The 16,240-nt window shown below is 36.7% G+C and overlaps 1 protein-coding gene and 1 pseudogene across 3 annotated transcripts in view; one reads left to right on the forward strand and one right to left on the reverse strand.

Annotated features, from left to right (window-relative positions):
• Lama2 (laminin subunit alpha 2) overlaps positions 1-16,240 on the forward strand; it is a 579,970-nt gene that overhangs the window by 121,274 nt on the left and 442,456 nt on the right. The window lies entirely within an intron of this gene.
• On the reverse strand, positions 10,605-11,004 carry LOC142842539 (large ribosomal subunit protein uL29 pseudogene; annotated as a pseudogene).

Consider the following 16,240-nt stretch of genomic DNA (forward strand, 5'->3'; position numbering starts at 1 on the left):
CAAGCTTTTTCATCTGGATTATGAAGAAGTTAGAAAAATTAATAACTATGCAGTAGATGGTCCAGCAATAGTCTTGTACAGAGCAAGCACTTGAAGTGTTGGTTGAAAGCATGAACGAGACACATAAAACAATTTGCCTACATGTGCTTACTTTTAGCAAATTGATTGGCAGGTTTACTATGTAGAGATGAGCTCATGCAATAAACTTGTATAAGAAAAATTTATGTTTATCTGTGGTGAGTGGATGAGGCTGTGCTCAATAGAAACTTTGGCATGTTATTCGATGCAGCTATAGATATGCTAGTCATTGTGGAAATTCAAACAAATAGAAACATTGCTTCTTAGGTCATGACTGTATCTGCATTTAAAAAAAGAGAGGAGCATTTTTTTTAAAAGGCATATGCTGTAGAGTCATATGGTGATGGACAAAAAAGAATGGAGATTTATAGTTAGACCAAAAAGATGACTTTGAACAAATTTTGAAGGAAAAACTTCTATAATTTATAAGGACAATTTCATGTTGGGAATGAGCACTACCTAAAGAAGGTAGAAGTTAGATGGTGCAGTCAGAGAAAAGACAATCTATTTGACTAGAGAATGACATTTTGAGAATTAACTTTGAGAATTACATAGGTAAAAATTAGAATACATTTCAATATATAATGCATATTATAGTGATAATATAAAATATTTAGAATACATAAAGGAAATCTTCATATTTAATCTAAGAGTCTACTGAGAATTATTTAAGGCATGGTAATGAGAAAAGTGGACTTCTGTGGACCTTAATCTACACCAATGCAAAGGAATCTAATAAATTATGCTAATCTCTGTTTAAAATAAAAATGAAGACTGCCAGAATATCCTGGAGATTAATTGGAATGCAAAACACTAATAAAAATGACTTGCTGATTACAAGGAATGAAGATTTCTTTCAGACAACTCCCAAATCATGTGAGCACGTCCCTACAATCATACTTTAAGTTATAAACCATTTGCATTGCTCTATGCAATGTTCATGTCTATGAATAAAGTTGCAATTTTATGTGGTATTCAGTTTCTGATTAATTAATTTATCGAGTATTTGAACATTTTCTGAAGTCTAGCATTACCTGAACAGAGAAATTATTAGTCAGTTTTTCAATCTAGATCAGAGAGCCATGATCAATAAATATCATTTTTATTATGCAGCATTGAGGCTCCAAATCCACCTATTAGTTTCATAAACATGATTTCCAAATCTGTCAGAGTGAGCACCATTTATGTTTCTAAAAAATAATACTTTCATGGACATGTCTGTTGTTAAGCAAATGTATAGTATTTTGAGAGTAGTTCTTATATCTTTTGTTTCAACATGCTTGGAACAAGTTAATATTTACAGTTTTGTGAGTGAATCAATTCATATGCTGGAAGCATACTGTTCAATAAGTTGACCTTGAGTTCTAAATGCCTTTAGAGCCTGAATGTCATTCTCAGGCTTCATCTTATAGGTGTATTTTTGTTGAAGTATTTAACATATTTTTTTCAATTCATAACGATTATTATTTTGAATTACTTTACACTAAACTGTGAATTCTAACTTTCTAAGTTCCTTTTAGTGACAATGATGAGATTCCATAATAATAAGGAAAACGAACAGCTTATTGCTTGTAATGCCACAACCAAATTCCTAATTAAAACAATATAAATACCCTTCCAAAATAATTTCAGGGCATAATACCTTTTCATGAGTTTGGATGACAGAGTATAGTCTTAAATTAGGAAGCAGTATAAGAAGAGAGAGAATGTTAGTTAAGATTTCAAGGAGATTGCAATAAACTCATGAATTGCATAGACATGAATCAGATGTTTCACACAGGAAAAAATAAGCAATTTACTGGGGAATCAAAAATCTTCTAACACTAAAACAGGATGATGAAGAAATTACTTTATGTGCAAGTGTGTGTGTGCGTGCGTGCGTGCGCGTGCACGCATGTGTGTGAAACAGCTAGTGATACCAGAGTGATCTGAGAGCTCATTATGCATCAGTTCTAATGATCACACAGTGAAAACCCAGAGAGTATATTAATAACGTATGCCCTGTGTGACAGAACATAAGCCCCAGAAGTACCCAGGATTTCATGCAGTGATGTTCTTGGTGGGAGCCGTGCAAACTGATTAGGAATATTTGATTAGAGGACAGTTGCAAGGATGTCTTCTGCAGCAGATTTTAGATGAGAATCTCTCACACTGAGTATATTATTAGTAGGAAGAGTAAACCTACTAACGCCAAGGATGTGTCCCATTGGCGTTGGTCTGGGATATCAAAGGGTATAGGCAGGAACCAGAAACCCGAGTCTGGGACCTCTGAGAAAATAAACTTAAATCAGGTTCTCTGAGGGTCTGGGTGTACCGAAGCCTGGGAACTCTGAGGGAGTATCTTGGAGCCAGAGACTGCAGGACCAACTCCAAGCAGGGACCTCTGCAGGAACGGATCCAGTTATAAGCTTCTTATCCCTGACTATAGATTTAGATCTGCTTGCATCCTAAAGATTCCTTTGACTCTCAGCCAGAGTATAATGCTGCTTCCTAGGGAAACGGTTGGCCAAGAATTAGATTGTAGGTGGAGTTTTCTTGTCCCAACGGCCAGTTCCAAAATAACCACAAAGAGGCTAAATATTAATTTTAAATGCTCATCTGATAGCTCACGCCTATTATTAACTAGCTCTTACAATTTAACCCATTTGGATTAATCTATGTGTTGCCCCAAGGCTCGCGGCTTTTACTTCTTCTCACTACGGCTTGCCCATTTCTTTCTCTCTGCCTTTGCAGGCAACTCTCTCACTCTGCCCTTCTTCATCTCAGTATTCTCAGTTTGATTGTTCTGCTGAACTTTATCTTGCCATGCTGTAGGCCAATAAACTTCTTAATTAAGCAATGAGAATAATACATATTCACAGTGTACAGAAGGACTATTCCACAGCATTAGATATCTGGCTTAAGATTTGTGTGTTCACTTCTACCCCAAACCTGTGTTCTGATTTCTGTCTGGGAATGTAAATGCTGGCTAGGTCTTACTTCCCTTGGCCCGTGTCTACTTTTACTGTTGCTCATCTTTTGGATTAACTTAAAGCCAGACTCCCTTTCTGTATCTTTGAGACTCTCTTTTTGCTGTCAACTCCACTTCAGATCTTTTGCCTTTTGTTTTTTAAAATGGAATTACGCTTCATGAAATTTAGTCAAGAGCTATGTCACATAATTATGTTGCCTTGCTCCGAGAGGCTCTGTGGAGACAAAGGACTTGGCTCATGTCGGTCATTTTGAGCCATTATATCTCAGTTGAACAACAGCCGGAGAAACTTAGTGAACATGTATCAGTTAGTTTCAGAAGAGCTTTCCTTGACAGTAAAACATACCTCGTACTTAAAAAGCCATCTTTCATTGTTCACCTCCCTTTATTTTATTTATAACATTGAGTTAACCATGCCTACCCAGTATATGCAATAGCTTTCATGTATAAGAAAGATAGGGGAGAGGATGGAGAGAGAGAAAAAGAGAAAGAGAGGGAAAGGATACAAATCCAGAGAAAAGTGGAAATACTTTGAAAATTTGAGTCCTCCATATGTGCTATGTATTATCAGCAATGACTCAAACAAAGTTTCACGGTTCATGTTACCTAACAAGGACAGATGTGCAGTTTGGGTTTTGCTTTTATTTTGAGATGGAATACAGTATTATAAATGTACTCCATATAGAATTTTTTAAATGTCAGAGTCTCGGGTGATTCATTACTTTTAAGGGATATTTAATTATTATTATTATTATTATTTTGGTATCTGAGAACGAAAAGATTAAGAAATCACAGCCTCAAGCCCTCAGGAATTTAGAGTCAACTTGCCATGGAAGGATGGTAAAAGGCAAAATGTAACTCTGACAGAAACTCATTATGTGTGAGAATTTATATGTCCTTGGTAAATGAAAAGCATTATTAGCAAAACTGTGCCCAATGACTGTAAAATGCTGATTTTTTTTTTAATTCAAGTAGTTACAAGGAGAAACAGAATATTTGTGTTTTCCTGGATTTTTTATGTGTGTGTTCAAACATCTGCTAGAGAACAAAGTGTTTTTCTATAAATACTGTCAGCTTTTGCTTCAAAGGGGATTTGCTATAAAACAAGTATTTCCATAAATGTACTAAAACTGAATAGAATTTGCCTTGATAGCAGAAAACTGAATTAGATGCATATGTCAGCCTTCAGGCTCCCTCCCCACTCCAGGCCCCACTGATTTCTCATGTTAATTCTTCAACCTAAGGGTTAGGTTGAGGCTTGGTACAGTTTGAATAGCAATGAGAAAGTTCTAGAAGCTATGTGGTAGTAAGCGGTATTGAATATTGTTTTCATTTGAATAGCCCACTTGTGTCTTCTAATCTATGTTTAAGGATGTGGAATCAGACTGAGGTAAAAGAAAAACTGCAAAATAATTCATTAAAAGCACACAAGATAGGAAAAGTTTCCATTATGTTCAAACACAGAAATTGTTAAATCTACGCAGAAGGAAAGAGTGTGATTTTTCAGAAGACAATTAACAACAAAAATAGAAAATATTATAAATGACTTTAAATACTTTCTATGCTAACTGTCACTAGAACAATGAAAATAATGTCTTATTGCATCTTGCTTTCATTTTGTTGTCTCTCTACTTTGTTATTTTTTATTTCTGATAATGGGGGTGGGGAAGTTGCCGGTTCTTCAGAACCCTCACAATTTTAAACTGACTGCTGAGAAACTTTTATAAGGGAGAATATTTTGCTGCACCTCATGTATCTGGCTCACTGGGCTCTGAGAGTTTGTTAATCAGCACCAACAGAAAGTAAAATATATGATTTGTCCTATCTCAAAGTTTATATTACAATTTTCAAAATTATGCATTGTATTTAGTATGTTTTCAGGCATTACAACAGAAGATTCTAGCTGGATGAGGTACCATAGTAGTCCTAGTTACTTGGGAAGCTGAGTGAGGAGGATGACAACAAGACCATCCTGGATAAGTAAATAACCCTGTTTTGAAATGAAAAAGTAAAGCCCCATGTGGTGGTGCATGCCTTTATTCCCAGCACTTAGAGGGCAGAGACAGACAGAACTCTGTGAATTCAAGGCCATTCTGGTCTGCAAAGCAAGTTCCAAGACTGTCAGTAATACATGCAGAAACTCTATCTGAGAAAAAAAACCAAACAAACAAAGAAAAAATTAAAATAAAGATTGGTATATAACTCAATGGTAGCATGTGAGCTAGTATGTACAAAGCCATGGATTCAATCTCCCTCCCTCTCTCTTTCCTCCCTCCTTCTCTCTTGCTCCCTTTCTTTCATATACACACACACATACACACATACACAAACATCCCTTGAGAAAAGGGAGAAGACAAAATAAAAGAAGAAACACTTTTGAGCTATAAGTAAACATGAAGAGAGGGTAGGTATTGTTTAGCCAAGACTTCTAGACAGTCATGAGTAAGAATAAAACATTGCCTTTTTATAAAAACTGATTAATAAGGGAATTGGGGATATGATGGGAAGATCTTGTGAGCCATGGCAATATTATTGAGTTTTTATCTAGGTCCAAAACAGTCTGTTGAAAGTTTTTTTTTAAAAAAAGAAGGAACTAATTAGATTTTCATCTTAAGGAGGGTTCATTTTATATATGGTTCAAGAAAGGCAAAATGCAATCAGGAGTCTGCCTATTAGACAGCTCACAGCATAATTCCTGATGCTAGAAATGCTTGTGATTTGCCTCCACGTGTTGGCAGCAGCGCTGGAAAAACAGCTGGATTTGAAACTGGTCCAAAATTAGAATAGTATTTAGTGATGAAATGACTTGAATATTTATTGATATCCAGTTTTCTCATCATGATGCTCCTGGAGGATCAAGCAGCGTACTTTGGACTAAAGAAAAACGCAGAAATAATGAATCCAGGGCATATTCTGGGTAAAGTCTGGAACATGGGCAAACCCAAGCTCTCCTTTGTTTTTGAGATGTATGAGAGGAGTTGTCAGGCACTATGGGAGAAACAGGTCTAAAGCTTCCAAGAGATTTCTGACCCAGAGCTATAGTGAAGAGTTATTGAGTCCAGAAATGACTGAGAAGATGACATTATTGAGAGGGAAGAAAGAATGAAATAAGAAAGAGTTCCTGAGAAACTAACAGTTACTCATAAAAACAAACAAAAAATGTGAAGGAAATGAATATGTCTCTTATTTTTACTCACCTAGGTGTTTTAAGCCAGGGTAAACTGAAGGCATAGCGGAATTTTTGTATGTTCTTTCATCAGTAGAAATAAGAATAGAGAAACAGACTTTAAAATACACAGGAACAATACTTCCCCCGAGGCTGCTGTGTACATAAAAACATGCATAAATCCTTTTTTTTTTTTGTTTTGTTTTGTTTTTTTTGTTTTTTGAGACAGGGTTTCTCTGTAGCTTTGGAGCCTGTCCTGGAACTCCCTTTGTAGACCAGGCTGGCCTCGAACTCACAGAGATCGCCTGCCTCTGCCTCCCAAGTGCTGGGATTAAAGGCATGCGCCACCACTGCCCGGCATGAATCTCTTATTTTGCAGGCTTTAAATGCAAGCATGCACTCCTGGTACAGCAAGAGGTATTGAGAATTTTCATGCTTTAGTTTTTATTGTAGGATTATCAACAGCAGACATAGCATAAAGTTTTCTATTGGTTTGCTGCATTGCAAGCACCTTTCCTGTGCTGTTGTCAACTTAAGCTCTTGACTTCAACTTTAGTGGTTTAAAGACCAGCCAAGGAGATATCCGGTTTATAGAGTTGATTTTGAAGTAGGCAGACAAGAACAGGCACTGAGCATATGTTCTGCTGGTACTCATGAAGTGACGTTGGATGGAGTCTTGAGGGGGTTGATTCACCCCAACTGCTACCCTCTCAATATATATTTGGGTACCTTCATGCTAGAACATTCTAAATAAAAGGCTCAACAAAGATGATGATTTTTTTTTATAACATACTGATTTTGAAAACCATATGGATTCTTATTCAGGATTCTCCTACAGGAAGAACATACTCCAACACAAATAAAACAGTGGATAGATTCTAGTTTTGCCAGGGTGGCAGATACAACTGGAAATATAAGCTGAACAGTTTTGCAAGTTCTTGGTAAAGGACAGGAGCAGAGCCTGGTGGGGACCTGTTTCTAGGGCAGTTAAGTTTGAGATTAAAATATGTTCAATCTAATCACTAGATATCTTGCTAAGTTCGATTTTTTTTTAGCTTCAAGAAGTATGTTATAGTAAATACTTTGCCAAGAACAGCATGGTTAGAATTGATTTCATAAAGCATGTTCAGAAATTTGGAGAGATTGAAGTACAAATATCACCATCTGAATGCACTGTTATAAACTATTACGATTTTCTTTGTATATCATTATTTCTCCCAGGTATTTGGGCTATAATGACAGTTATTTTCTCAGGTATGTCTTATTTTTAGGCCCTAGCAAATGATATAGTAATTAGTATTTAACCTTGCTTTAAATAGGATTTAAGAATATCGTGATGGTCTTCTAGGCTGGACCAAGTGGCTGAGAAGCCAATTGTGTTCCTAATCCTTGCTTTAGTGGGTATCTGTTATGCAGAGTCAATGTCTCTGAGCTGATCTTGCATACAACCAAGGGCCATTCCTATGATCACGTCTGGTTTATTTTTCTTTTGATGATAAAAATAAAACTACTTGAATTTTCATCTTTCTCTATTAAAACAAGAGTAAGTGATCTTTAAAAATAATTCCCCAGAGGAACATAAACTACTTTTTGTTTGTTTGTTTGTTTGTTTCTGGGGAAAAAATAAGAAAGAAGACAAAGTCACAGGTCGTTGAGAATGTTCTTTTATTTTGGATGCTGAAAAATTTGGAAGGACAGAACGAAGTGATGAATTATGAGACAAATTTGCAAGTCGTGGAAACAGAACTGGAGTGCATTGTCTCCTTGGCTTTGTTTGCTTCTGGCCAAGTGGGTTGGATGTTATTTTTTCTCCCAGCTCGCAAGCGCTGTATGTCTGGACTGCGATTAGTTCAAATTGGGTTGATTTTTCAGTTCTATAAAACTCTTCATCTGCATTGTGGATGGAGAGCATTAAGTTACTTCCTGCGGTGCACAGCTGGAAGTCATTCTCTTCAACATTTTGTTTTGTTCCAATTTTGCTTTATACTAGTGTATTCCTACACACCCACATAGCTAGGATTTCAGCAGACAAGTGTCTCCTTTACTTCCTTGACACATTTTAGAACATTTGCAATTGGCATGGACTCTTTTGTCTTTTAAATAGCGAATCACTTGCAAACAGCCCTGTTTACACGCATGAAAATGTTTTAAAATGCTCTACAGACCTAGAAACTTAAATGGAAAATTAGAAACATTCAAACAGCTCCACTCAACACACATTTTTTTTTTCTCTTGAGAGGTGATAGGTGCATGGCAAGAACTCAGGAGAAATAGCATGTACTCCGACTAAGATGATAAGAAAAGAGGAAATGACAAGGAGGAAGGCAGAGATCTGCCACGTATTATAAATAATACACGACTGAAATCCATCATTAAAATGAGTAGACTGAAAACAGGTGTTGCAGTGACTCAAGAATTTTTTTCTTCATCAAGCCAACAAATATCATTGCATATCAGTTTTTCAGTTTTATCTATTAATGTGGGTATTTCACGTAGGATAGGAAAATTGACAAGAAGTATTTTTTTGAGAAATTAAGTACATATATCTGCATATAAACACACACCTAAATATACATATATATATATTTGCATCTATATACATCCATATAGGTACCTTGGACTGTTAACTACAATATTGTGTTAGCATAAGTAACCAAGAAAACTACTCCACAATATTTAGCTAGCTTAGTATTTAGCTGATATTTAGCTGATAACAAAGGAAAGGCATGTCTGGAAATATTAACTCCACATAACATTATATTTCCTTTAACATATGCACTAAATATATTGAATCCTCTAAAATAGTATTTTAAAATAATAGTCTATCAAAATTACACAAAGGTAATCTTATTCTTAAAATATTTCTAAGATATTTGCGGCACAGCTGCTAGCCCCAAAGAGACGGTTGTCAGTCCGGAGGGCATGCGCCGCTTGGGCAGTGGCAGTAACAGACACATAAACACAAAAGATAGGCATAAAGGTAAAATATTTATTACAGGAGAAGGGGAGAGGGAGAGAGAGAGAGAGAGAGAGAGAGAGAGAGAGAGAGAGAGAGAGAGAGAGAGAGAGAGGAGGAGGAGGAGGAGGAGGAGGAGGAGGAGGAGGAGGAGGAGGAGGAGGAGGAGAAAGAGGAGGAGGAGGAGGAGGAGAAAGAGGAGGCAAAGCCGTGTGTACACAGGGAGAGAACAAGAGAGAGAGAGAGAGAGAGAGAGAGAGAGAGAGAGAGAGAGAGAGAGAGAGAGAGAGAGAGAGAGAGATGGCGGCGGAGGTCAGAGGTGAAAAAGGAGTGGGCGTGGCTTGTCCCTTAAAGCGACAGAAAGCACAACAGGTAATACAAGTAGAAAATTCATACAAAGGTAATACAAATAGAAGTTCAAGTTCAATGGCTAAAGGGTAACCAAATATTTAAAATCCAGTCATTAAGTGACCTTGTGGCTATGTATGATCATGATCACAGTGTTTTTGTTGTGTCTTTTTTGAAATGGTTGTGATTAGAGGTCATTCAGATTGTCACGTTGTAGTCTGCTTACAAATGCTCGGGATACCAAGAATTCCGGCTGTTATGCTTTAGGTGAAAGGCAATTCCTAGAGGTTTTATTTCCGTATAAGTACATAGTGAAGCAACTGTGCATAGAGAGTTGTTCATGTGGACATTTGTGATAGAATAGAAAGAGTAGAAACGGAGCAGGGACTGAGGACACCAACACATGATAAAAGTTTACTTATTTTTCAACTGCTGTGATTTTTTTCCTTCAATTTTCTTTCATTTGGCCAAAATAACAGAATAATTCCATATATTTAACATCCCAAGGTGCCAATAAGCTTATTGGCTTTGTGGGTAAGAGTCCTTCACCGATGCAAAACTTTATTCTTATTCAATACATTCCACTCTCAGTGGTATTATGTGTTAGCTGGTGATAGGCTAGATATCCACTGCACAGGATTTAAAACATTTTGAGGACTACAATAAAATGTATTATACCACACCAGGAAGGGAGCAAATTCAGTGTAGCAAAGCCAAAAAAAAAAAAAAAAACATGTTTAGTGACTAAGGAACATTTGAGCTAGGTCATGAGAGTTGAGTATATTGCACGGATTATGTAGACAGGACAAAATTCACACAAAGGGAATTTTAATATTCTTGCTTTATTTGTAAAATGATGTCATCAGCCAACTTGAATATAGGAAAGCATGCACTCTTGTATTGATATGTAGCTGACCATGAAATTTGGCTACAACAGGCAACTCACAAATGCCTTAAAACGAGAACGTAACAGGATTGTTTTAGAGAAATTACTTCAATGACACTGTCGAAAATCAAGGGGATCAAAATTAGACAGAAAGACTAGTTAGGCAACTTTTTGTTTTTTTCTCATGTCTTATACTTTATTGCCCTTCCGTTAGGCCTTGACGCCATACTTGCATAGCGAGTACAGACTCTCCTTCCGCTGCTGCTTCTTTGTCTTCAGCTTCTCCTCGTGCTTGGTGAGCGGGCAGCTCATGGCTCTAGTTTTCTTGGGTCGCAGGTCCAGAGGCTTGTACTTCTTGCCCTTGTAGAATTTCCTGAGGTTTTCCTTTTGAGTCTGGTTAATGACGGTGAGAACACACGGGTGATGGATTTGCGGACAACTCGTATCTTGGAGAGCTTGGGTGAGGCCGCCTGTCACCTTGGCACCGAGAAGCTGGGATAGCTCCACCTTCAAATCGTCCAGTTGTTTTAGCAGCTCCTCCTTCTTCTTGCCGAGCAGGTCCCGAGCCTTAATCTTGGCCATGGCTAGGTTGCTTACCGCTGAGGTTGCCTGGTCCGAGAGCTAGTTAGGCAACTTTAAATTAAAGTTAAATTAAAATATCTACTGAGTTAATCTAGAGACAAAATTTATGAACTGGAAGTAAACATCTTACAATGATGAAGCTTGGACACAAACGTTTGCAACATACTTTTTAAAATCTCTGATTGCAGCAGATCACAATTCACACTGACTGATAATTACCCATAAGAAGAGAATGGTAGACATTTGAGATAAAAATGACTGAATCGGGCACACTTTTGGGGTCCTCTTTATGAAGTCACTCCACATTGGAGAAGAGTATTGGGAAGAGTAGGAATGTTTGAATCTTGAAAAAGGAATGGCTGGGAGATATGGGATGAACTGGCTTAAAGTCTCTTTGTGAATTCTGTGGACGTACTGTGGGCCTACTGGGAAATCAGAAGAAATATAGCTGTCCTAGGAAGGCAAGGATTCAGATCATAGTCAGGAGCACTTTCTTAGAATGAAGCTGTTTGTAAATGAACAATAAGACCCGCCCGTGAAGCTATCAGAGATGTGGGACCACGACTGTATGCAGACAGGAAGAAGAGCAGAGCAGTTTCTACATGGCTCAGTACTGAAGGAGCAGGTGAGGGCGATGCTCCTTTAGCATGAGCAGTGATGAGACAGGGCTGGGCTTTGGAAAGAAAATTAATTTGCAAGCTTAAGAGATTGCTCAGTCAGTAAAAAGCTAGTTGTTCAAGTAGCTGCACCTGAATTTAGATCCCCAGCATCGACATCTAGCTAGGCATAGAGGATGTGCCTGGAATCCAAGTTCTGGGAGGAGGGAAAGACCAAAATGTCCCTGGAGTCCTCTGGCCAGTCTGTTTGACAAAGTCAGTGAGCATCATGTTCAGTGAGAGATCCTGTCTCTCACAAGCTGCATAGGAAGATGCTTGATATTGACATCTGGCCCCTACATGCACACAAACATGTGCACACATACATGAACAAAGGCACCAGTATGCAAAACACTATACACACAGACACACACACACACACACACCATATTTTTCATTATAATACTGTTTGAAGTTATCATGTAGTAGAATTTAATTTTGATCTAGGCTTCATTGATCTGATTCCTTTTTGCTAAGAGACAAGAGGCTTTTATCATTTAGAAAAGCATTCTCTAAACCCCAGGAACCAGTTCCCACAGTGCCACACCACTCACAATAAAACATACATACATATAGTACCACACACACACACACACTCACACACATACAATCACAATACCACGCACATGCTTACAGTACTACACACACAGTATCACACTACTCACAGTAACTCTCACACACACAATCACAGTACCACACCCACACACAGTCACAGTACCACACACACACAATCACAGTACCATACACACGCTCACAGTACCACACACACACAGTACCACACTACTCACAGTAACTCTCTCACACACACACACACACACACACATACACAGAGCTCAGCCACTGTGCTGAATGCATTTCACCCCAATTCATGCCATTCTTCACAAGACAACCTTTGTATACTTAATGTGATCCAAAGTCAAAATCCTTTACTTCCTTAAAAGGGAAACTGGAACTGGAAAGTTGCCCAGGGAACATAGAGGTCCTGCTGGTTGAGGAACTGTGGGTATCAGGATGAAATGATTTTCTATCAGTGCTTTTTTGTTGTTCAGTTCATCTAGTTCTGAGGAAATATGAAAGGACAATTTCCTTTGTAGCATCCAACCATCTTTTCTCACATTTAAGAAATGTTAAATGTTTGTGCTGATTTTGAATGTTGACTGAAACCAAAGCATAAGGTGAATCTTAGATATAGGTTGTACCTAAAGACTTAAAAATCCCTTATGTAAATGTGTGTGTGTGTGTTGTGTGTGATATGTGTGCAGAGACCAGAAGAAAGTGTCAGATTCTCCTTTCACGCTGTAGCTATAGGTGGTTGTGAGCTGCCTGTCGTGAATGCTAGGAACCAAATTCAAGTCCACTGGAAGAGCAGCAAATGCTCTTAACAGACTCATTTCTATAAAGCCTCATTATCAAAATTTTGTGATAAAAAATTTCCCTTCTTCAGAAAAGTTTTAAAATCTTATGTGCTAAACACAATATTATTTACAATTGGGATTCTAAAATTAACATTTTGCTGTCTTTGCATTTTTTCGTATATATTTACATGGACAGATCTACTTTGAATTCATCACAGCTTTTGATATGTTTTATTCAAGTTTGGAGTTTGAAGCAGCCTTCTCATAACTGAAAAATGTTTCATAACCATTATTAACAGGATGTAAGTGTTGATTATTTTCTTTTTTGGATTAAAATTGCCCACAATGAAATATATAAGTCAATTCTGACTATAACCTTTACTCACAGCAGGTAACAGTAAGTTTTAACAGATGTGTATGCCTGTATAATTGAAACCGTTGTCAGGAGTATTGTTATTTTCAGAGTTTCCTTTAAGCCTCTTCCCAGTCAACCCATGCAACTAAAAGCAGCACTTAATTTTTCATTGACTTTTTTCCCCCCACATAGTTTCAGTTTGACCGTTTATATAAATGACCTTCTAATTTTTTATTTTTGCTTAATCTCTGTTTCTATTTCTTGCTCTTATACCCAAATTTTTATTAATTATTGGCAATTGGATTAAACTTTTCAGATAATTGAATTATTTATCATTCAACTTTGATAAAAAAGATTCATGAATTTCTTGTAACTGAAAGCCTTTTCCATGCGAATGTATTAGTTGATAGTTTAAAATACTGCTTTGAAACTTGTTTTCTTATTTCCATGTTTGTTTGATCTCAGTAGTGACCTCTATTTGAGTTAAATTTTATTATTTCTTTGATTAGTGTTAGTTGTCAATGCACATTGGATTTTGTGAAACATTCATTGTCGAAAATCTGGATTCTGCTATGTTCTTGTGAAGAATGCTCTCCCATTGTCTCTGTTGGTAGTTGCTAACTAAACATATTCACACTTCAAACTCAAATTTATAACCTTCCTAGGCCTGCTAGATTAGAGCTCTTGTCATATAGCCTCTGGGCAGATTTGGAGTCACTTTTTATGTGACCCTGTCCTAGCATGTCCCTCATCTCTTGAGAGCTGTGTGGCTCCTGAGTTTTGCTCTTTCATTTTTCCAGGGGATGAACTGCGGATATTGGGAAATGATCCTCTGCCATTTCCTTCTTGGGTGCACACACTCCTCCTATCTTTATCGAATCAGTTCCTCTGATTCGACAGCAGCTCCCATGTCAACAGACCATCTGGTATCAAGAGAATTCACAGCTTCTATCTATGGAAGCTTTAGTCCAATCACAACGAACTCTTAACTTTGAAAGAAGCTTAAGTAGGCTTTAAAATGTACGCACCATTGAAAGACAGCCCTGATTGTGCAGAACATGAAAACCATACCAATATGTATGGAGTTGCCACATCATGAACAAGCAAACAATTTAAGCACACCCAAAAAATCAGTCAAGTTGCAGTGAGTTTTCTAAATATTTGCTATAAAGAAGCAATTTTTTTATTTGTTCCCTTATTTAGAACTAGACTTTTTCCAAGTTGTTCCTTTACCAAATATATATATATATATATATTAGAAAACTAAATATATTATTTTAAGTAGTATTCATATTATAATTTCTCACACACATAATAGATAAAGAACAATGTTCATTTGGCTTGCTGAGGACTTTATTTTTATAACTGTAAAACCAACTAAATGTATTTAGTTTAGAGTCTATTCAGAAAAACATCAATCATGGTTATATGGTAATAAGCACTGGGTTTTATGTCATTAAAATTAAAGAATCTCAAATTGAATTGAGAACCTGCAAGTCAATATTCTTAAAATGTTCATCAGCTTTTTGTAGTTCATTTACACTCCTAATGGTTACTTAATCTTAGCAGGTGACCCATATCAAGTATGACAATAGATATCACCCCTATGCTTTTGAGAGGGAATGAATGGGAATGACCTAATAAGTTGAGCATGCAATGAAAATGCATTGTAATCCAAAATATGTCATGCCAAAGATTCAATAAAAGTTCAAATATCGACTGAGTCTTTGTATTGTTCATTAACAACTAATTGAGGACCTTCCAAGACCAATACACTTCACTGATTTAAAAAAACAAAACAAAACAGCAAAATAGTAATAAAATTTGGTAAAGTCACTGCTCCTTGACCTTGAAGCAAGACAATTATACTGTGAAGAAGTTTTGAGGATCCAATCAATACATATAGTAGAAACAAATCAATAGAACAAAATGAAAGATGCTAAATATAAATTGCATTAATACCTTAGTATGTTGTGTAAAACCCTATGAAGCAATAGTGGAGTGAGGACTAAGCTCTTTATTTTGTGATGCAGATAAATTGATAAGATTTTCAGAGGATCAGCATCTAACTCTTTATCGAGCTTCCTTAGCTTTCCAGAGCTACGTTCACATTACATTTTCAGTTTTAATTGTGTGTTACTTATCTTCTTTGAACTGTACTGTTTTTAAAACTGAAATTACCCAGTAGGGTGGTTGGGAATTAAGCACCATAAAGAACATAGCATGATTTCTTGATGAAAGTCACTTGGGAATCTATAATCCTTCTATGGCTGTATCTTTCTCACTCATTCTATCCATTTACTCCAGTAGAAAAATGGCATGGATTCCAATTCTTTATATTATAAACATAGAATACACACTAAATAGTGTGATCCTGCATTTCCCTTTCTGATCCTTCTTTTATGATTGCTTTGATTTTTCTCAAATTAAGTCATACAGGACTGCATTACTTCAGAGTACAAAGCATTTGCCAATATGAGCAAGACAAAACCCATAGTCATAGGCCGTTTAAGACTAGTTATCAGTTAAAGAGGAAAGAAAAATGACAGAACAAAATCCACAGTATCCTGGTAAGTTTTAGACTTGTCTACAGCATGCCAAAGGTAGCTTTTGTATACATAAACTAGTCTTCCTGGAAGACATTAGACAGCTTATCTACCTAGCCTCAGAAAGAAAGAAGAATATAACTCTCGCTCAAACAGAAAACTAAGCTTATGTTTTTCTTCTTATACTATGTTTTCATACTTTAAATTAAATATTTGAAGAAGGGGACATAAGGAAAATAAATGGGCAGGAATGACAAACAGAAGGCTCTGCCTGATGAACCACTATGCGAATTTATGTTTAGCACAGGTATCCATATCCATATCACATACTTATCCAATTG

This window comes from Microtus pennsylvanicus, chromosome 1 (genome assembly GCF_037038515.1).
Source record: "Microtus pennsylvanicus isolate mMicPen1 chromosome 1, mMicPen1.hap1, whole genome shotgun sequence".
In the NCBI taxonomy this organism is placed as follows: domain Eukaryota; kingdom Metazoa; phylum Chordata; class Mammalia; order Rodentia; family Cricetidae; genus Microtus; species Microtus pennsylvanicus.